The 21,740-nt window shown below is 37.0% G+C and overlaps 1 long non-coding RNA gene across 3 annotated transcripts in view; it reads right to left on the bottom strand.

Annotated features, from left to right (window-relative positions):
• LOC129060453 (uncharacterized) overlaps positions 1-21,740 on the bottom strand; it is a 160,300-nt gene that overhangs the window by 129,142 nt on the left and 9,418 nt on the right. For all 3 annotated transcript variants that reach the window (XR_008527190.1, XR_010140909.1, XR_010140910.1), the window contains 5 exons: positions 20,902-21,009; positions 19,039-19,136; positions 18,192-18,279; positions 17,634-17,718; positions 5,377-5,465 (listed from right to left, as the gene is read on the bottom strand). This is a non-coding gene — a long non-coding RNA (uncharacterized LOC129060453). The remainder of the gene's footprint in view (positions 1-5,376; positions 5,466-17,633; positions 17,719-18,191; positions 18,280-19,038; positions 19,137-20,901; positions 21,010-21,740) is intronic.

The raw sequence follows: 21,740 nt of genomic DNA, 5'->3' as shown, positions 1-21,740 counted from the left end.
TGATATAAGATAGAGGTCAAGTTCATTTCTTTTTGCATATAGATATCCAGTTTTCCCAGCATCATTTATTGAAGAGATTATTCTTTCTGCATAGTATGTTCTTGATACCCTTGTAAAATATTAGTTGACTGTATAGCCATGGGTTCATTTCTGGTCTCTATTCTGTTGCATTGGTCAGCATTTCTGATTTTATGCCAGTACCATACCATTTTTATTACTATAGCTTTGTAAAATAACTTAAAATCAGAATGTCTGATGCCTCCAACTTTGCTCTTCTCTCTCAAGATTGCTTTGGCTATTTGGGGTCTTTTATAGTTCCATATGAGTTTTAAGATGTTTTTTCTATTTCTGTGAAAAGTGGCATTGGAATTTTGATAGGGGTTCTTCCAAAACATGGGATGTTTTTCCATTTATTGGTGTCTTCTTCAATTTCTATCATCAACATCACGTAGTTTTCAATATACAGATCTTTCACCCCTTGGTTAAATTTATTCATAAGGATTTTGTTGTTTTTGATGTTATTGTAAATGACATAGTTTTTATTTTCAGATATTGCGTAGACATGCAACTGATTTTTATTGATTTTGTACCCTGTAGCTTTACTAAATTTCTTATTTCTATAGTTTTCTTTGGTGGAGCCATTAGGGTTTTATATAGATAAGATCATGTCATCTGCAATCAGAGGCAATTTAACTTTTCCCTATTTGATTTGGTTGCTTTTTATTTCTTTTTCTTGCCTCTTGCAATGGCTAGGACTTTCAGTACTATGTTGAATAGAAGGAGCAAGAGTGGGCATCCTGACTTGCCCCTAATCTTAGAGAAAAATTTTCAGCTTTTCAACATTGAGTATGATGTTAGCTGTGGGCCTGTTATATGTGGTCTTTATCATGTTTAGGTATATTGCTTCTATACCCAATTTTTAAAGTTTTTACAATGAAAGAATGTTGAATTTTGTCAGATGCTTTTTTTGCACCTACTGAAATGATCACACGATTTTTATCCTCCATTTTGTTAAAGTGGTGTATCATACTTATTGATTTGGTATATCATGCCACCCTTACATGCCTGGAATAAATTCCATTTGATCATGGTGTATGCTCCTTTTAATGTATTGTTGAATTTTGCTAGTATTTTGTTTGCTAGTATTTGGTTGAGAATTTTTATATCTATTTTCATCAGGGATATTGGCCTGTAATTTCCTTTCCTTGTAGTATCCATATCTGGCTTTGGTGTTGGGGTAATGCTGGCCTCATTGAACAGGTTTGGAAGTGTTTTCTCCTCTTTAATTTTTTGGAAGTTTGAAAAGAATTGGCATTAATTGCTCATTAATATTTGGTGGAATCCACCAGTGATACCATCGGTCCTGTTCTCTTCTTTGTTGGGTAATTTTTAATTAACAATTCAATCTCCTTACTCTTTACTGGTGTGTTTAGATTTTCTATTTCTTTATGAGTCAGTCTTGGTAGGTCGTATATTTCTAGAAAAGGTTACCCAATTTGTTGGTATATAATTGTTCATAGTAATCTTTTATGACCCTTTGTGGTTGGATGGTATCAGTTGTAATGCCTTCTCTTTCATTCATAATTTGATTTCAATCCTCTCTTTATTTCTTGGTTATCTAGCTAAATTTGCCGATTTTGTTTGTCTTTTCAAAAAGCAAAGTCTTCATTTTGTTAATCTTTTATATTGTCTTTCTAATCTGTATTTCATGTATTTTGTTCTTATCTTTATTACTTTGTTTATTCGGCTAAGTTTGAGATTTCTTCTTCTTCCTTGATGTTTAAAGTTAGGTTATTTGAGATCTTTCATTTTTCTTGACATAGGCATTTATTGCTATATTAAGAACTGGTTTTGCTGCATCCCATAAGTTTTAGTATGTTGTGTTTCCATTTTATTTGTCTCAAGATATTTTTAAAATTTCCTTTTTGATTTCTTCTTTTTCCCATTGGTTGTTCAGAAATGTATTGCATAATTTCCACATATTTGTGAGTTTTCCATTTTTCTCCTGTCATTGATTTCCAGTTTTATACCATTGTGGTCAGAAAAGATACTTGATATGATTGCAATCTTAAGACTTGTTTTAAGTCCTAACATTTGATCTTTATTTGGAGAATATGTAATCTGCTGCTTTTGGATAGAATGTTCTATATTTGTCTGTTAGAGCCACTCGGTCTACAACATTGTTTAATTCCTCTGTTCCCTTATTGATTTTCTGTCATTGTGGAAGGTGGGTATTGAAGTCCCCTACCACTATTGTATTGCTATCTATTTCTCCTCCCTCCAGTTCTGTTAATATTTCCTTTATATATTTAGGTACTCCAGTTTTGGGTACATATATATTTACAATTGTTATATCCTCTTGATGACATGACCCCCTTGTCATTGTATAATGGCCCTCTTTGTCTCTTGTCACAGTTCTTGACTTAAAGTCTATTTTGTCTAAGTAGCCACCCCAACTTTCTTTAGATTACCATATGCATGGGATATTATTTTCCATTCCGTCACTTCCAGCTTATGTGTGTCTTTTTTTTATTTTTTAATTTTTATTTGCCAAATTATTTCTCACTTGAGACCTATGCGTGTCTTTAAACTGAAAGTGAGTCTCCTATATGCAGCATAGTTGGATCTTGGTTTTTAAAATCCATTTGGCCACTCTATGTTTCTTGATTAGATAACTTAATCCACTTATATTTAATTATCAATAGGTAAGGACTTACTATTGCCATTTTGTTGTTTTCTGTTTTGGAGTTCCTCTCTTCCCTTCTTCTTCTTTTGCTGTTTTCCTTTGTGATTTTATGACTTTTTGTGGTGGTATGCTTGGATTCCTTTATCTTAATTTTTTCTGTATCAACTACAGATATTTCCTTTGTGGCTATCATGAGGCTTATTTAAAAATACTTTATAGTTATAACATTTTATTTTAAGCTCATAAGTTCAATCACATAAAAAAAACTCTATACTTTTAATTCTCCCCACCAACTCACATTTAAGGTTATTAATGTTACAATTTACATCTGTTTAATATTGTGTGTTCATTAACAAATTATTGCAGTTAAAGTTACTTTTAATATTTGTCTTTAAACTTTTACACTAGAGTTGAAAGTGATTTACGTAAGACTATTTCAATACTAGAAAATTCAGAATTTAACTATAAACACTTGCCCCTCACTGTTTGTAGGGGATTGATTCCAGAACTTTCTGTGGATACCAAAATTTGCAGATGCTCAAATCCCTGATAAAAAGTGGCATAATATTTGCATATAACCTATGCACATTTTCCAACGTTAAATCATCTCTAATTTACCTATAATACCTAATAAAATGTAAATACTATATAAATAGTTGTTACACTGTATTGTATAGGGAAGAATGAAAAGAAAAATGTCTGTACATCTTCAATATTGATGTGTTTTTTTCTAATATTTTAAATCTGTGGTTGGTTGACTTGACAGATGTGAAACCCAAAGATATAGAGGGCTGACTGTATTTACCTTTCCCAGTGAGTTTTATACATTCATGTGCTTTTACATTGTTAATTATAATCATTTAATTTCAGATTGAAAAACTCCCTTAACTCCCTTTAGCATTTCTTGTAAGGCAGGTCTAGTAGTAATAAACTCCCACAGCTTTTGTTTGGGAAAGTCTTTATCTTTCCTTCATTTCTCAAGGACAACTTTGCTGGGTATAGTATTCTTGGCAGTTTTACTGCTTTCAATATTTTTAATATATGTCCCTACTCTCTCCTGGCCTGCAAGATTTCTCATGAGTAATCCAGTGAAGTCTGATGGAGGCTCCTTCATATGTGATGAGTCACTTTTCTCTTGCTACTTTAAAAATTCTCTCTTTGTCTTTGAATTCTGCTAATTTACTTGCTGTATACCTCTTTGAGATCAACCTATTTGAGAACCTTTGGGTCTAATGAATCTCAATGTCCATTTCTCTCCCCAAATTTGGGAAGTTTACAGTCATTATTTTTTAAAATAGACTTTCTCCCCATTCTCTCTCCCATTCTAGGACTCCCATTATATGTATATTGTTTTGCTTATAGTGTCCCATAAACCCTATAGGGTTTCTTCACTGTTTTTCATTTTTCTGATTTTTTACTCCTTTGACTGGATAATTTCAAAGGATGTCTTCAAGTTCACTGATTCTTTCTTCTGCTTGCCTGAGTCTATCAGCTCTTTATTGAACTTTTTAGTTGAAGAATTCCATTCTTCAGCTTTCTTTAATGAACATTTCATTTGTTCATGTATTGTTTTCCTATTTTTGTTTAGTTGCCTATCTGTGTCTTCTTGTAGTTACAAACTTCTTTAATAGGGTTATTCTGAATTCTTTGCCAGTCAGTTTATAGATACTTATTTCTTTAGAGTCAGTTATTGAAGATTTATTTGTTTGCTTTGGTAATGTCATGTTCCTCTGATTCTTCGTGATGCTTGTATCCTTGCATTGGTGTCTATGCATTTGAGTAAGCTGTTCCCTCTTCCAGCCTTTACAGGTTTACTTCATTCGGAAAAGACCTTCATGAGTCATCCCAGCCTGGAGTGGGATAGGCCATCTGGTAGTACCCATGGATAGATGAGGCAAGCTGCCAGAGTCTCTGATTGGGCAGGGCCAGTGCCTGTGTTATGAGGTCAAGTGGGGGTTATTAGCTATGCTCTGTGGTCAGGTGAGTCTATTGGCTATGCTCTATGGTCAAGCAGGGCCACTGGCTGGACACTGCAATTGGGCATGGCCATAGTCTGTGCCTCAAAGTTGGGCAACATAACTGGTTGGGTCCCTTGCCTAGGTAGGGCTGCTAACTGTGTTCCTTGGATGGGAAGGGTCACTGGCCAGGCTTCTTTGTCAGGCAGGGCTATAGGCTGTGCTCTGCTAGTTGGTGTGGTTATAGTCTGGGCTCTGTGGCTAGGCCAGACTACTAACCAGCAATCTCAGCTGGGCAGAACTCTGACCATCCTTGTTGGCCAGTTGGGGCAGCTGGCTTAGTTCTGTGGGTGGGCAGAGCCAGTGGCTGGTCTCTCTGGTTAGTCAAGGCTGCTGGCAGGGATCTAGTGCCAGCACTAAGATTTGCCTGCTGGTAGCTATAAGCTCTGCCTCCCTTCTTTTGTACCTAGCCCACCCCTTGTGCTGTAGCCATGCCAATTCCCCCAGTGTTCCTCATGAAGTGAGATATAAGTGGGCCTCCTGGGGAGCACTCTGAAATGCTAGGGAAGCTGACTACCTCAAGCTCCCTTTTTCTCACTGGAGAAACCATAAGCCTGAAGGTTCCCTCTTGGAGTGGCACTGTGCCAGGCTGTGAGAGGGGCAACATGGGCAAAATGTGACTTGTAATGTGACTTTTCTCAGTTTTTGTACTCCAAGGGAGTGCTTCAGCCTCACCTCCCCTGTCCCTTCTCCCCACGACGTCTTGGGTTCTGGGATTTTTCACAAAGGCATTCTTGTCTGTGGATAGTTGCTAATCAGTATTTCTGTGAAAGAAACTAAAGTCAGTGACCCTCTATTTTGCCATCTTGTTAACCCAGACAAAATTCTGAAAAAACGATCACACTCATCTTGGTAGGAACAATATGGGGTGTGTGGCAATCTGTGAGAAAAACAAAGAACACCTAAGAGGAGCCCATCTTCCCTATGATAAGTGGAAAAAGACTCAGTCTGAGCTGAAAAAATCATAGAGATCATGCTCTTTATATATTTCTGCCAGCAGAAGAAAATTGAAAATTGCATTTAGGGGGTGGGGCCAAGATGGCCAACTAGAAGCCATGGCATTCAGAGGCTCCCATTGAATAAAATCATAACAAGCATGTGAATCCTTCACCGGCAACCAAGGTATCCAGGTTCTTTCATCAAAATTGACTACTTCAGGAAGCCGAGGCGGGGAGATCACAAGGTAAAGAGATTGACACTATCCTGGCCAACATGGTGGAACCCCATCTCTACTAAAAATATAAAAATTAGCTGGGGGTGGTGGCACACGCCTATAGTCCCAGCTACTCAGGAGGCTGAGAGAGGAGAATCGCTTGACCCCAGGAGGTAGAGGTTGCAGTGAGCTAAGATCGTGCCACTACACTCCAGCCTGGCAACAGAGCGAGACTCTGTCTAAAAAAAAAAAAAAAAAATTGACTAGAAGGCTAGCATGACCCACAGAGAGAAAGAAGAGCAGTGTGGTGCGGCAGCCCACCTGAGAGCCACATGGGGCAGGGGAGCCCACACCCCACAGCCAAGGGAGGTGATGAGTGATCATGCTATCTAACCGGGGAAACTGTGCTTTTTCCACGGAACTATGCAACCCACGGATTGGAAGATCCCACTTGTGAACCCACGCCACCAGGGCCTAGCGTCCCCCAGCCCAGACGTGCAGACTCCTACAGCCTCTCAGCTGGAATCTGCTTAGGCCTACCAAACTCCTGGGGGAGGGGTGACCAGCACCAGCTGTGGTTGTCTGCTGTCAAAGCCTTTTGAGTACCTCGGGGGAGGGGCAACAGCCAGCACTGGGACTCACAACTGCCTAACACGCTAAGCTCCCTGAGAGGGGAAAGGGCGACATCCATTTCTATAGCTCCAGGCTGCACTTTTCCCCTGCTGAAGCCAGGTAGGCTGGACGGCTTGGTCCCAAGACTTGTCCCCACAGCCCAACACACCAGCTGTGGCATTCTGTGGCCAGAGGGCCTCTTAAAGCCTAACCCTGACCCATCCTTCCTCAGTGGGTGGGGCTTCCCTGCTGGATCTCTAATAACTCCAGCCAGAGGCTAGGGACAGAATTCAAATCTCCCTGGGCCTAAGCCCCTGGTCAGGGGCAGGGTAGCCACAGTCTCTGTGGACCAGCAGACTTAGCCTCTCCTGTTAATTCTGAGGAATCCAGGCAGCCTAGATGAGTGGGTTTCCCCTGAGAAACACATCTTCTCCACCAAGGGAAAAAGTGCTTCATTAAATAGGTCCTGCTCCCCGTGCCACCTAACTGGCTGAGACCCTCCAACAGGGGTTGTCAGACACCCTATACAGGAGTGATCCTACTAGCATCATGTTGGTGCCCCTCAAGGTCAGAGGTCCCAGAAGAAGGAGGAGACACCCATCTTTGCTGCTCTCCAGCCTCCTTGAGTAACATCTTCAGGCACAGGAGCAAATCAGATGAATAGGGCCTGAAGTGAATGTCCAGCAAATTGCAGCAGCCCTACAGAAGAAGGACCAGACTACTGAAAGAAAAACAAACAAGCAGAAACCAAAAACAACAGCATCAACAACAACAACAAAAAGGCCCCCACAAAATCCCCATCCAAGGGTCAGCAGCCTTAAAGACTGAAACTAGACAAACTTACAAAGATGAGAAAGAATCAATGAAAAAATGCTGAAAACCCAAAAGGCCAGAGTGCTTCTTCTCCTCCAAATGATAGCAATGTCTCTCCATCAGGGCACAGAATTGGATGAGAAATCAGATGGATGAATTGATAGAAGTAGGCTTCTGAAGATGGGTAGTAAAAAAACTACGATGAGCTAAAGGAGCATGTTCTAACCCACTCCAAACAAGCTAAGAAACTGATAAAAGGTTAGAGGAATTGCTAACTAGAAAAACCAGTTTAGAGAGAAACAAAAATGACCTGATGGAGCTGAAAAGTACAGCAAGAGAACTTCGTGAAGCATACGCAAGTATCAACAGCCAAATCAACCAAGCAAAAGAAAGGATATCCGAGTTTGAAGACCACCTTACTGAAATAAGACATAGAGACAAGAACAGAGAAAAAAAGAATGAAAAGGAATAAACAAAGCCCCCAAGAGATATGAGACTTCATAAAAAGACCGAACCTACAATTGTTTGGAGTACCAGAAAGAGACAGGGAGAATGGAAACAAGCTGAAAAACACACTTCGGGATATTATCCAGGAGAACTTCCCCAACCTAGCAAGACAGGCCAACATGCAAATTCAGGAAATACAGAGAACACCATTAAGAGACTCCATGAGAAGATCAACCCCAAGACACGTAATCATCAGATTCTCCAAGGTTGAAACGAAGGAAAAGTTGTGAAGGGCAGCCAGAGAGAAAGGCCAGGTCACCTACAAGTGGAAGTCCATCAGACTAACAGTGGACCTCTCAGCTGAAACCCTACAAGCCGGAAGAGATTGGGGGCCAATATTCAACCTTCTTAAAGAATTTTCAACACAGAATTCCATATCCAGCCAAACTAAGCTTCATAAGAGAAGGAGAAATAAAATCCTTTACAGACAAGCAAATGCTGAGGGATTTTATTACTAGCAGGCCTTCCCTGCAAGAGGTCCTGAAAGAAGCACTAAATACGGAAAGGAAAAACCGCTTCTAGCCCTGCAAAAACACACCAAAATATAAAGACCAATGACACTACAAAAAAAAAAACTGCATCAACTAGTGTGTAAAATAACCAGCTAGCATCACAATGACAGGATCAAATTCAAACATAACAATACTAACCTCAAATGTATATGGACTAAATGCCCCAATTAAAAGACACAGACTGGCAAATTGGATAAGGAGTCAAGATCCATCACTGTGCTTTATTCAAGAGACCCATCTTATGTGCAAAGACACACACAGGCTCAAAATAAAAGAATGGAGGAAAATTTACCAAGCAAATGGAAAGCAAAAAAAAAAAAAAAGCATGGGTTGCAATCCTAGTCTCTAACAAAACAGACTTTAAACCAACAATGATCAAAAAAGACAAAGAAGGGCATTACATAATGGTAAAGAGTAAAATTTGACAAAAGAGCTAACTATTCTAAATATATATGCACCCAATACAGGAGCACCCAGTTTCATAAAACAAGTTCTAGAGACCTACAAAGAGACTTAGACTCACACACAATAACAGTGGAAGACTTTAGCAACCCACTGTCAGTATTAGACACATCAATGAGACAGAAAATTAACAAGGATATTCAGAACTTGAACTCACCTCTGGATCAAGTGGGCCTATTAAACGTCTATAGAACTCTCAACCCAAAATCAACAGATATACATTCTTCTCAATGCCACATGGCACTTATTGTAAAATTGACCACATAATTGGAAGTAAAACACTCCTCAGAAAATGCAAAAAAAACTGAAATCTTAACAGTCTCTCAGACCACAGTGCAATCAAATTAGAACTCAGGATTAAGAAACTCACTCAAAACCACACAATTACAAGGAAATTGAACAACTTGCTCCTGAATGACTCCTGCATAAATAATGAAATTAAGGCAGACATCAAGAAGTTCTTTGAAACCAGTGAGAACAAAGAGAAAACATACCAGAATTTCTGGGACACAGCTAAAGCAGTGTTAAGAGGGAAATTTATAGCAATAAATACCCATATCAGAAAGCTAGAAGGATCTCATATTGACATCCTAACATCATAATTAAAAGAGCTAGAGAGGCAAGAGCAAACTAATCCAAAAGCTAGCAGGAGACAAGAAATAACTAAGATCAGAGAAGAATTGAAGGCAATAGAGACACAAAAAAACCCTTCAAAAAGTCAATGAATCCAGGAGCTGGTTTTTTGAAAACATTAACAAAATAGATAGACTGCTAGCTAGACAAATAAAGAAGAAAAGAGAAAAGAATCAAATATACACAATAAAAAATGATAAAGGGGATATCACCACTGACCCCACAGAAACACGAACTACCATCAGAGAATACTATAAACACCTCTATGCAAATAAACTAAATAGTCTAAAAGAAATGGGTAAACTCCTGGATGCATACACCCTGCTAAGATTAAACAAGGAAGAAGTTGAATCCCTAAATAGACCAATAACAAGCTCTGAAATTGAGGCAGTAATTAATTACCTATCAACTGAGAAAAGCCCAGGACCACACAGATTCACAGTTGAATTCTACCAGAAATACAAAGAGGAGCTGGTACCATTCCTTCTGAAACTACTCCAAACAACTGAAAAGGAGGGACTCCTCCCTAACTCATCTTATGTAGCGAGCATCATCCTGATACCAAAACTGGGAAGAGACACAACAAAAAAAGAAAACTTCATGCCAATATCCCTCATGAACATCGATGCAAAAATCCTCAGTAAAATACTGGCAAACTGAATCCAGCAGCACATCAAAAACCTTAATCACCATGATCAACTCAGGTTCATCCCTGGGATGCAAGGCTGGTTCAACATACACAAATCAATAAAGTAATCCATCACATAAACAGAACCAACAACAAAAACCACATAATTATCTCAATAGATGCAGAAATGGCCTTTGATAAAATTCAACATAACTTCATATTAAAAACTCTCAATAACTAGGGATTGATGGAACATATCTTAAAATAATAAGAGCTATCTATGACAAACCCACAGCCAAAATCATATTGAATGGGGAAAAACTGGAAGCATTCCCTTTGAAAACTGGTACAAGACAAGGATGCCCTCCCTCCCCACTCCAATTCAACATAGTATTGAAAGTTCTGGCCAGGGCAGTCAGGCAAGAGAAAGAAATAAGGAGTATTCAAATAGGAAGAGAGGAAGTCAACTTGTCTCTGTTTGCAGATGACATGATGGTCTATTTAGAAAATCCCATCATCTCAGTCCAAAAACTTCTTGAACTGATAAGCACCTTCAGCAAAGTTTCAGGATACAAAATCAATGTGCAAAATCACAAGCATTCCTTTACACCAAGAATAGGCAAGCAGAGAGCCAAATCATGAGTGAACTCCCATTCACAATTACTACAAAGAAAATAAAAGACCTAGGAGTACAGCTAACAAGGCATATTAAGGACCTCTTCAAGGAGAACTACAAACCACTGCTCAAGGAAATAAGAGAGGACACAAACAAATGGAAAAACATTCCATGCTCATGGATAGGAAGAATCCATGTCGTGATAATGGCCATACTGCCAAAAGTGATTTATAGATTCAGTGCTATTCCCATCAAACTACCATTGACATTCTCCACAGAATTAGAAAAAACTATTTTAAATTTCATATGGAACCGAAAAAGAGCCTGCATAGCCTAGACAATCCTAAGCAAAAAGAACAAAGCTGGAGGCATCACGTTACCTGACTTCAAACTATACTACAAGGCTACAGTAAGCAAAACAGCATGGTACTGGTACCAAAACACACATATAGACCAATGGAGCAGAACAAAGACCTCAGAAATAACACCACACATCTACAACCATCTGATCTTCAACAAACCTACCAAAAACAAGCAATGGGGAAAGGATCTCCTATTCAGTAAATGGTGCTGAGAAAACTGGCTAGCCATATGCAGAAAACAGAAACTGGACCCCTTCTTTACACCTTATACAAAAATTAACTCCAGATGGATTAAACACTTAAATGTAAAACCCCAAACCATAAAAACCCTCAAAGAAAATCTAGGCAATACCATTCAGGACACAGGCACAGGCAAAGACTTCATGACAAAAGTGGGAAAAGAAATTGTGATGAAAGCCAAAATTGAGAAATGGGATCTAATCAAACTAAAGAGCTTCTGCACAGCAAAAGAAACTATCATCAGGGTGAACAGGCAACCTCCAGAATGGGAGAAAATTTTTGCAATCTACCCATCTGACAAAGATCTAATATCCAGAATCTACAAGGAACTTAAACATATTTACAAGAAAAAAAAACAAAAAAAACCCATCAAAAAGTGGGCAAAGGATATGAACAGACAATTCTCAAAAAAAGACATTTACACAGCTAAGAAACATAAAAAAATGCTCAACATCACTGATCATCAGAGAAATGCAAATCAAAACCACAATGAGATACCATCTCATGCCAGTCAGAATGGTGATTATTAAAAAGTCAGGAAACAATAGATGCTGGCGAGGCTATGGAGAAACAGGAATACTTTTACACTGTGGGTGGGAATGTAAATTACTTCAACCATTGTGGAAAACAGTACAGCAAATCTTCAAGGATCTAGAACCAGAAATACCATTTGACCCAGCAATCCCATTACTGGGTATATACCCAAAGGAATATAAATCATTCTACTATAAAGACACATGAACACATATGTTTATTGCAGCATTATTTACAATACCAAAACATGGAAGCAACCCAAATGCCCATCAATGATAGACTGGATAAAGAAAATGTGATACATATACACCACAGAATACTATGCAGCCATAAAAAGGAATGAGATCATGTCCTTTGCAGGGACATGGATGAAGCTAGAAGCCATTATCCTCAGCAAACTAACACAGGAATAGAAAACTGAACACCACATGTTCTTACTCATAAGTTGGAGTTGAACATTGAGAACACATGGATGCGGAGAAGGGAACAACACACAGCAGGGCTGTTGGGGGTTGGGGGGTGAAGGGAAGGAACTTAGAGGACAGGTCAATAGGTGCAGCAAACCACCATGACACGTGTATACTTATGTAACAAACCTGTACATTCTGCACATGTGTCCTTTTTATTTTTTGAAAAAAATAAATTCAACCCCACAAATATTGCATTTACATTTTCATGATCTTTATTCGCATTAAACTGCTCATTTACATCTGTAATAGACTTGATGATGGCCCCTCTTAATATTAAAGTACAAATGTGAGAAGGATTTAGTCTGAGACCATAGTTCAAATCATAAATGGCTCTTTTGGTTTCTTTGTATGAATTCCACACAAGAGCTCTAACACAGTGCACATCCTGGAAAACACAAAGGTCATCCAAAAAAACGTAGTTAATCTTTAAGCTTCAAAGAAATGGAATGAAATCAAACAGGGTTGTACTAATTGTACAGCCATGCAGGTTGTGCACTGGAAACCCAGAGGAGCCATTTACATGATTTAACCTTAGACATAACTTTAACCAGTCAGTTTCCTGGATTTTAGTGTCCTCATCTGCAAAATGAGAAATTTGGAATAGATATCTTCCAGGCTTCTCCAGCTATAGAACTACAATTATCTTCTCTGCACATTTACAACTATTACCATTAGCTCTGCTTTTCTTTTCAGTAAACTGCGTATATCATTTGATGGAAAGTTGTTAATAATATTAATGCCACATTTTATCAGCCAATTTCTCTGAAAATGAAGTTCTTTTTTATAAGGCAAATTTTATGGAGATGATGTGCAGAAGTGAGTCAGCCATAGAATAAGGCTATTGGTTACAAACATTCTTTAACTTGCTTAAGTCTTCCTAAATTTCATTTTGTATCCCACGATACACAATTCCTCCTGACTTAAAAACTAGTCAGAGAGATATACCATGGCACAGACCTACATAAAAATAGGGATAAGTAATTACAATATGTAAAAAACAGCAAGCATAATGATAAAGACAAAAAATCATAGTAGTGCACCATTATTTGTCATTTATTTTGCAATTAAAATGTGTCAAACCTACGAGGTTCAGATTGTCCAAAGAAATAGCTTTGTTAGCATCCTTTATTGCTTATTTCATCTGTCATAAATCACTGCAGAGAATGCCTAGAGTAAGTATATTTTTCCATAGTTTTCCTTTACATTTTATTTCCAAGGGGAAACTAAATAACAAATGCATATAATGTTCTAATTAATATTCACCTATGTGGCATGTTCAGAGATAGTTGGAATTCATTTAAAAGGTACCATATATTTATAAAGGGAGAAAAGGTTTTTAAAAATAAAAATGAGCTACAGGGGTGATCTAAAAGCAGTTGATGGTAGTAAGAGACATTTCACCTCAAACTAGAGAAGGAGAGTTGGCTTTGGACATAGCTTATATTGGAGATAAAGATCAGCAGATATAAAAGGGCGAACAAAAGAAGAAAGTAGAAGATTAGTCTGTAAAACTGGCTTTAATAATTTTTTTACTTCTTCAAAGTAATAGAAAATTAATAAAATACTTGATAAGGCTTTGACAAAGCTTGATAAGATAAAATATAATTCTCTCCCCCTTGAACAATATTTTAACTGTTTGCATAGATTGTTTGGAGATGAAAGTGGAGATTACCAAGGGCTTTTGCTTCCTGCTATTGTATCAGTTATCTACTGCTGAGTAACAAATTACTACAGCACAAAGACCCTAGCCCAGGCTGGGTTCTCATCTGGAAGCTCAACTAGGGAAGGATACATTTCCCTGCTCATGTTGTTATTGGAAGCATTCATTTTCACTTTCTTGTAGCTACAAGGTTCATGAAGGCTTATTTGTTTAAAAATAAAAAGGCAGAGAGAGGAAGAGACAGCATGCTAGTAAGACAGACTAACATAACATAATGAAATCATAGGAGTCATATTCCATCACCTTTGTAGTATTTTATTGGTTAGAATCAAGTCAGAGGTTCTGCCTGCACTCAAATGGAGGTGATTACAGAAGGGAGGCTCAGTTAGGGTAGAATCTGCCTGCCTGCTTGTAAATGGTTGTTGGCAGCATTCAGCTTCTTGTGGCTACAGAATGCATGGCAACTTACTTCCTCAAAACCAGCAAGAGGAGAGAGGGAATGAGTCTGCTACCAACATTGAGTATTGTAGAATGTAGTATAATCATAGGAGTAATATATCATCACCCTTCCATATTCTGTTCATTAGAATGCAGTCACTGTTTTTGGCCACACTTACAGAAAGATAATTACATGTGAACACCAGGAGGCAAGGACCATGAGGGTCACCTTGGATCTTTCACTCTTTCCCAAAAGTCACTAATCGCTTCTATTGGTCCCTCATATTCTATCTTCACACCAAATGAAAGTATTGGAAATCCCCCAAACACGGTACAGACTTTCACATCTCTGAGCCTCTGTACATTCTGTTTCTTCTAACTGAAATGTCATTTGGCCCACTTCTAGTTGTCCGTGCATGTATGTGTTTGTTAAGTTTCTTAATATTCAAGAACAAAAGCCAGCCCTGCCCTCAACCCAGCTGCCTGTCAAAATACTGGGTTCTACTTCTATCGATAATACAGATTCTATTTCAAGTTCTTAGCAGAGCATATAAATTTGGCCTATCTGCAGCAAGAAAAGCTATCTATGGGAGGTTCCAGGAAATATAAAACAGGGTCTATGATCCTCTAATAATATTTAATTATAGTCTTGACTTAATCTTTAATTCCTGATCTTGAATGCAGCCCCTACCATGTTCCCAGTTTAGCTCTCTTCTTTCTAGCTTTAGTTAGAACTGCTTGTGAACATTCAGAGCCCTGCTTCCAGGTGAAGCCTGGGCCAGGTCTATAGACTCACCTCTTCCCAGCATCTCCCCACCCAAAACTCCCCACCTGTGAAAACCAAAGAGTTGGTTTTTTGGAGGGTCACATTAACTTAATCTGCGCTCTACACTACTGGATTAATTAAATTATTTACTCACTCAATTAATGTATCTCGACTCTTTACCCTCTGCAGATGCTTGGTATACAGTGATAAACAAGACATGGTCTCTGTTCTGAATGACTCATAATGCAGTAAGGGAGACATATATGAACAGATAATGGTTATGTGTTCGTCATGTACCACAGAAAATATTTTCATACAAAGGCATGGAATCAAGCAAAGGCCTCCTGGAATTAAGGAAAGAAAACAATGGGCTGTGTCTATATATGAAGTACATGAGGAAGAGGTGAAAAATAGAAATACAAGAGTTAAAAAGTGGATGACCACTTACCAATTTTTTTTTAAAGATCAAATTTTGGGGAGACAGCAGTCACAAGATCCTCAGAGTGTGATAAAGAGTGCTATAGTTAAGTGACTCGGATTTATTGCAAGGCTTAGAAAAGTTAGTCCCAGACATAAGAAAAAATTTACCATTAAGCACTAGATGAGTTCTAAGATTACATCAGATTACAACAGCTAACTGTTGAAGTTTGGCATCATTCACTTAAAGTGTATATGTGATTTTAAAAACTTTACAAAGGATGTTTATGAGTAGTAATTAGAGATGTTTTTTTAATTATATTTCTGAAGAAAAATTGGTTGTATTTCCTATTATCTCCATTTACACACAAGGCAAATACATAGGTAGCTTGCTAAGTCACAGTTTAAGACATCACCTTTTATTTGGAGAAAAATATATGGATTACAGAAGCAATGACTAAGAAGAAACATTCAGGCACCCTTCAATTTCCAAACACATGAAGATACGCTAAATTTTACAAAACTAAGACCACAGTTTAAATCTGAAAGAGTAATGTAAAAAGTAAGCATTAATCATTTTTATGTTAAAAGTGTACAAAAGGGCAGTAAAGAACCTTTATTCAAATAAAATACTGTATCGTTCATGAAGCAGTATGAAAACCATGACTATGATAGAAAAGGAGTATGTTTTGGAGTATGACAAGGATTTTTTGAATAATAATGTCTGTACTTAATAGCTATGTGATTTTAGACAAGTTACTGAACCACTTTAAAAAGGTTTACTTATGTTTTTCTCCAAAGTTTTTATTGTAGTAAGATATACAGAACAAAATTTAGTATCTTAACCATTTTGAAGTGTAGAGTTCAGTGGTATTAAACACACTGATAATGTTGTAACAAAAAGAAAATTGGACTTTATCCTGCAGACAGTAAAGAGACACCAAAGATTTTTTTAATATAAAAGCTAAATATATATATATATATATATATATATATATATATATATATATAATTTTTTTGAGACGGAGTCTCCTTCTGTCACCCAGGCTGGAGTGCAGTGATGTGATCTCAACTCCCTGCAACCTCCACGCCCCAGGTTCAAGTGATTCTCCTGCCTCAGCCTCCCGAGTAGCTGGAATTACAGGCACGCACCACCACGCCTGGCGAATTTTTTTGTACTTTTAGTGGAGATGGAGTTTCACCATGTTGGCAAGGCTGGTTTTGAACTCCTGACCTCAAGTGATCTGCCCACCTCAGCCTCCCAAAGTGCTGGGATTACAGGTATGAGCCACCGTGCCCAGCCAAAAGCTAAATATTTTTAAATATTGTTTGAAGAAGATAACTTTGGAAGAAGCTATCAAAAAGCTAATATAATATTTCAAGTATAGAAATAGAGACTCAACTCAAGAAGCATTATAGAGGTTCAGGTGATAAAAGCTGACAGTCTCTGAATGAGGGAGAGAGAGGAGTCTGGAATAACTTTGAGATGTTTCTCTTAGGAAAATGTTTGGAATTCAGAAACATTAATTAAGATGGGGAACAGAAAAAGAGACGCAGGCTTAGGAAGAAAAGCTCAGAAATGTGGAATCTTATATAAAATTGGATGTAGTTTGAGCTTAAGCTATTTGCATTATTCTCTGCTTAACCTACAGAACTGGATGTCTCTCCAAGTTAGGTTTTAGAAAATCTAGGAGGTGGACGATAGAAAGTGATTTCCATCTATCCTTCAAGGCATGAAAGCCTTAGATTTAGGTACATCTATCTTGGCACACATAGCATGGCTTTCCTAAGTAGTGAAAAATCAGTGACCGTTCTTATAAACATGTATTCTGCATTTGCACCTCTGGGTTGAATTGTCTCCCAGGCATATGAAAATGCTGTCTCGGTGCATTCCCAGTGCTTTAGTCAGGCTGATTGCTTGTGAGTTGTGAATGTATAAAAACATCTGAGTATAGGAAGCATTTGCCATTTCAAAATAATAGCTCTTTGTTAACTACTGCTTATGTATAGTAAGAGTAAGGTCTTTAGGGGCAACTTACTTTCACGGAGGAACAGGTTTGTTAGCTTGAAAATTATCAGCCCAGTTCAAAGAGAAATGATGCAACTTACCACATACTGCATGTGAATATGCCATTCTTGAAAATATTGGTGTATGAAAGAAAATTTCATATTTACAGCCAACATTACAGCCATTCTGGAATTAAGGAAATAGCAATAAAACACTATCAATTACATTTTCATTGTTAAATCATTATAACAACATTGAAGAATATGTATGGAAAGTAAAAAAAAAAAAAATCTGTAATCTCACTATCTTTAAATAACTTACAAACCTTTGAAATGTTTCCTTTCAGTCTTCTCTACATAATTGTATGTAATGACAATAGCCTGCATTCTATTTCATATGCTCATTTTCCACTTAAGATTCTAATTAAGGCATTTCTATGTTGCTATGTGATTTTTATTATTATCATTTCTATCAGTTGCATAATTTTCTACCACAGAGGTCCACCCTAATTTACCTAATATGATTTTATCAATTTGTTAGATTTTTTCTTCCAATATTTTTCCTGTTGTAGACAATATTGCAATGAACATCTTCCCCAACGAGGGTTTTCCCTTATTTTACTTTACTTTTAAAAAACAAATTTCTATAAATTGACTTACTAATTATAATAGCACAAGCCTTTTCATGGCTTTTGGTTCATATTGCCAGATTGCTTTTCAAGAGAGTTGCATCAATTTGTCTTCCCACCTGCAAGATATAAAAGTACCATTTTCATGACATTTTTTAAATCATATCCTTTAATTAATTTGAATGTAAAAATAAGTTATTTTGTCTTAATTTACATTCTATGATTACTAGCAACCACAAACGTTTTTACCGTTTCCTTAATAGTTCTATTTTTAATTCTTTGATGAAATTGTATTCTGTTTGCCAGTTATACTGGGATACTACTTTTTTCCTTATAACTAAATGTACTCTTTGTAGGTAATTTTTAGCTCTGATTATATATACTAAAATCTTTTCCTTTGTCTGCTATTTTCTTAATGGCATATTTTTTTAAAGAAATTTAATAATTAACTAGAACTGTTATATATAAAAATTCTTCCCAACAAATCTAATAATATTTTTATACCATAACGGTATTTGCATAATTGATTCTTTATTCTAAATCATCACCCTTATTTGTCTTGACAGGACTCTGCAAGATTACTCCCAGGACTTTTGCTATTCCTTCAGGGCTGACTTATGCCATCATTCCAAATGTGTTTCCTATAATTGCACTCAGTTCTTAAAAACAACATGAAAACCCAAGTGGCTATAAAAGGAGCTGTAACATTAGTTACACATTAATGTACATTAATTCATATCCTTAGAGATTATAATTTTTAAAACACATTCCATAGACACAAAATTATATGAACAGCAAATATACCCTCAAAACACAAATACATCAAAAAGAAAATTTTATAAAAATGAAAAATTAGCATTTATTTCAGCTTTACCCACCAGTGGATGTATTTTCAACATCTGTCCATTTGTACAAGTGTGATCAGTACCCGGAGGAAACAACACAACTACCAGGCAAAATGAGAAGATCACAGATCCTAGAATCAGAAAACCTGAGTTCAAATCCAAGCTTTGCCAGTTGGCAGCAACTGAGTGAACTTAACCCCATTAAACCACATCTGTTTTCTCGTCTACAAAATATAATAATAGCTTTGCCTATGCTCGGCACAGGGAGCTCTGCATACTGCATCCCACATTCTTGCATTGTCACTATAAGGCAGGAATTACAGCTTCCATTTTACAAGGAGAGCTCCTCTGTCCTCATTATTGGAATCAACTCCCCCTACACACCACAATTACTTTCCCTTATATTTGTTGAATAAATAACCTATAGTAACTGCTACTAACCTACGTTTCTTATATCATTTTTCTAAGCTATTTATAATTTCTTTAAAAAGTTATTTTTATGGGCAAACACATATTCCAAGTGATGACAGACCTGTTTATTTTTTCATTTGTTATTTAATTGGTAAATGAGAGAACCCTTTGATTGGGAAAACTTTAGCAATATGCTTGAATTCCTCCATACATTTTTAAAAATGCTATCTCTTTTAAGCTAGACTGTCAAATCTACTCTTGTTTATTTTAAATTGAGATTAAACATTAAAATATTGAGACATCAGATTGTGCATTCAGTATCATCTTGAGGCGTCATGCTGAGTCTCTGGTGAAATCCCCTAAGCTGGACATTAGTCCAGATTAGCATGAATCTATAGATTCATTCATTCATTGATAAAGCCTTCAAATCCAATTTGTGCATTGTCTTGTAAAAATTTACCAAAATGGGCAACACATTTTGATCTTATGAAGTCAGGTGGGGGAAAGAGATGTAAAAAAAAAAATTTCTCATGTGGTCAAGTAGAAATGACAGCTTTGGAAAGGAAGAAAGCAAAGTCATTTTTCTAGCTTCCTCACTTATCAGCTGTGTGACTTTTAATAAAATATTTAGTCCCACTAAGCCTCAGTTTCCTTCCACATTTGTAAGTGGCAATAATATTATTTACCTTGTGAGGCTGTGAGAATTGAACACTATCAGCGTGTGAAGTGTCCAGCACAATTACTTACCTAATGGAGAATCTCAATAAATTAGCTCCTTCCCTCCATTCCTTTCACAACTAAGGTAGTATGATGATTTCAGAGTGCTGGGGTTGAATCCTATCTCCCACATGTCCTTGGGCACATTATATAAGTACTCTGAGCCCACTAAATGATTGGTAATCAGTTACTGGGGATAGTGCCAGGCTCCTAGGTTTTTCACTAAGTGAGAGCATTTATGTGCAGTTCTTAGCATTCTGCCTGACACATGCTAAGTGCTCAGACAGAAAACTTATTATTAGTAATAATAACAACTATGTAAGTAAAATGACATTGAAGAACAGTCAGAAGGGCTAATTTCTCCCTAAGCTGATTCTGTTAGACACAAAATTTAATGGCAAAGAAAAAGTAAAATTCAATTTTTATCAAGAGTCTCTTTCACTTACATATTTGAGAGTGCTGTCATAGCTTTACGAAATGCAGAAGGCGCTGTGGGTAATGGGATTTGTTACTTCTTTTACTTTCCCTATTTTCAACAATGAGTACATATGATCTCTACTATCAGAAAAGGGTTAAAAAAGAAAAGCAGAAAGCAGCAAAAAATATTCAGAAAAAAATGGGTTGTGGTACTGCCTGATATAAACCAAGCAATGCATTGTGTTTTCTAGGGTAGTGTATTTACATGATATACATAGTCACGCACTGCCCTGGAATCATCCTACCACTTGCACATTTTTGAAAATTCTAAGCAATAGCTCCCAGGTTTACCTCTATTACAGAAGCAGTCCTTGCAACACTGGTTAATTGCTGTATGGCTTTCTTGTGGAGATTCAGGTTTTGGAGAGGTAATGCTAGATGAAAATGAGTTGCATAGAGCTGAAAAATAAAAACAGTGTCAAAGTACTTAAGCTTTTTTTTTGTTTTGTTTTTTGGCTTCTAAGTAACAAGCTTTTGGCTAAGTTTAAACTGTAAAATAGAAGTTTTTTCTACCACTTTAGTAAGGTCGCTGATGAAGTTGAGTAAGTTGCCTTATTTCCCCACTGCCATTAAGAATAGACCAGTCCAAAGACACAGACTCTGCAATCTGTGAGCACATGATTATATGATCACACTCTATATATGGGTCCTTGTATAGGACAGTCCAAACTCTCACTAGTCTAGATGTTTAGTAGTTTGAAATGGCAGGCACATGTTTTTATATTATAAAAGAATACAGCTCACAGTTCCCTCTAGAAATGATGACACTTCCTATGGGTTCCTGGATACGGTGAAATTTTTGGTTGGTCAGCTTACTTTCCTAAACATATTAGAGCAAATCTTCTGCCCAATGAATAAAAAGATACATCAGCAGCCAAAAAGGCAGCATAGGTAGAAAATCACAGATGTGACTCCAGCAGCCTATGCTATGGTAATATGCTAAACTGCACAGAAATTACACAGGAATTCATAAAATCCCAACCACCACTATTTTCAATATTTTCCAATGTTACAAGTTATATGTCACAATTTTAAAGTCTTTAAAGAAAAAAGTATGTATTTTGTTCTGACACTACTGATCCTAACTATTACCCATTACATTTAAAAGAGGCATCAAGGCACCTAAAGTG

This window comes from Pongo abelii, chromosome 6 (genome assembly GCF_028885655.2).
Source record: "Pongo abelii isolate AG06213 chromosome 6, NHGRI_mPonAbe1-v2.0_pri, whole genome shotgun sequence".
NCBI lineage: Eukaryota > Metazoa > Chordata > Mammalia > Primates > Hominidae > Pongo > Pongo abelii.
Note: the sequence above shows the minus strand (reverse complement) of the source record. Positions and strands in the feature narration are given on the sequence as shown.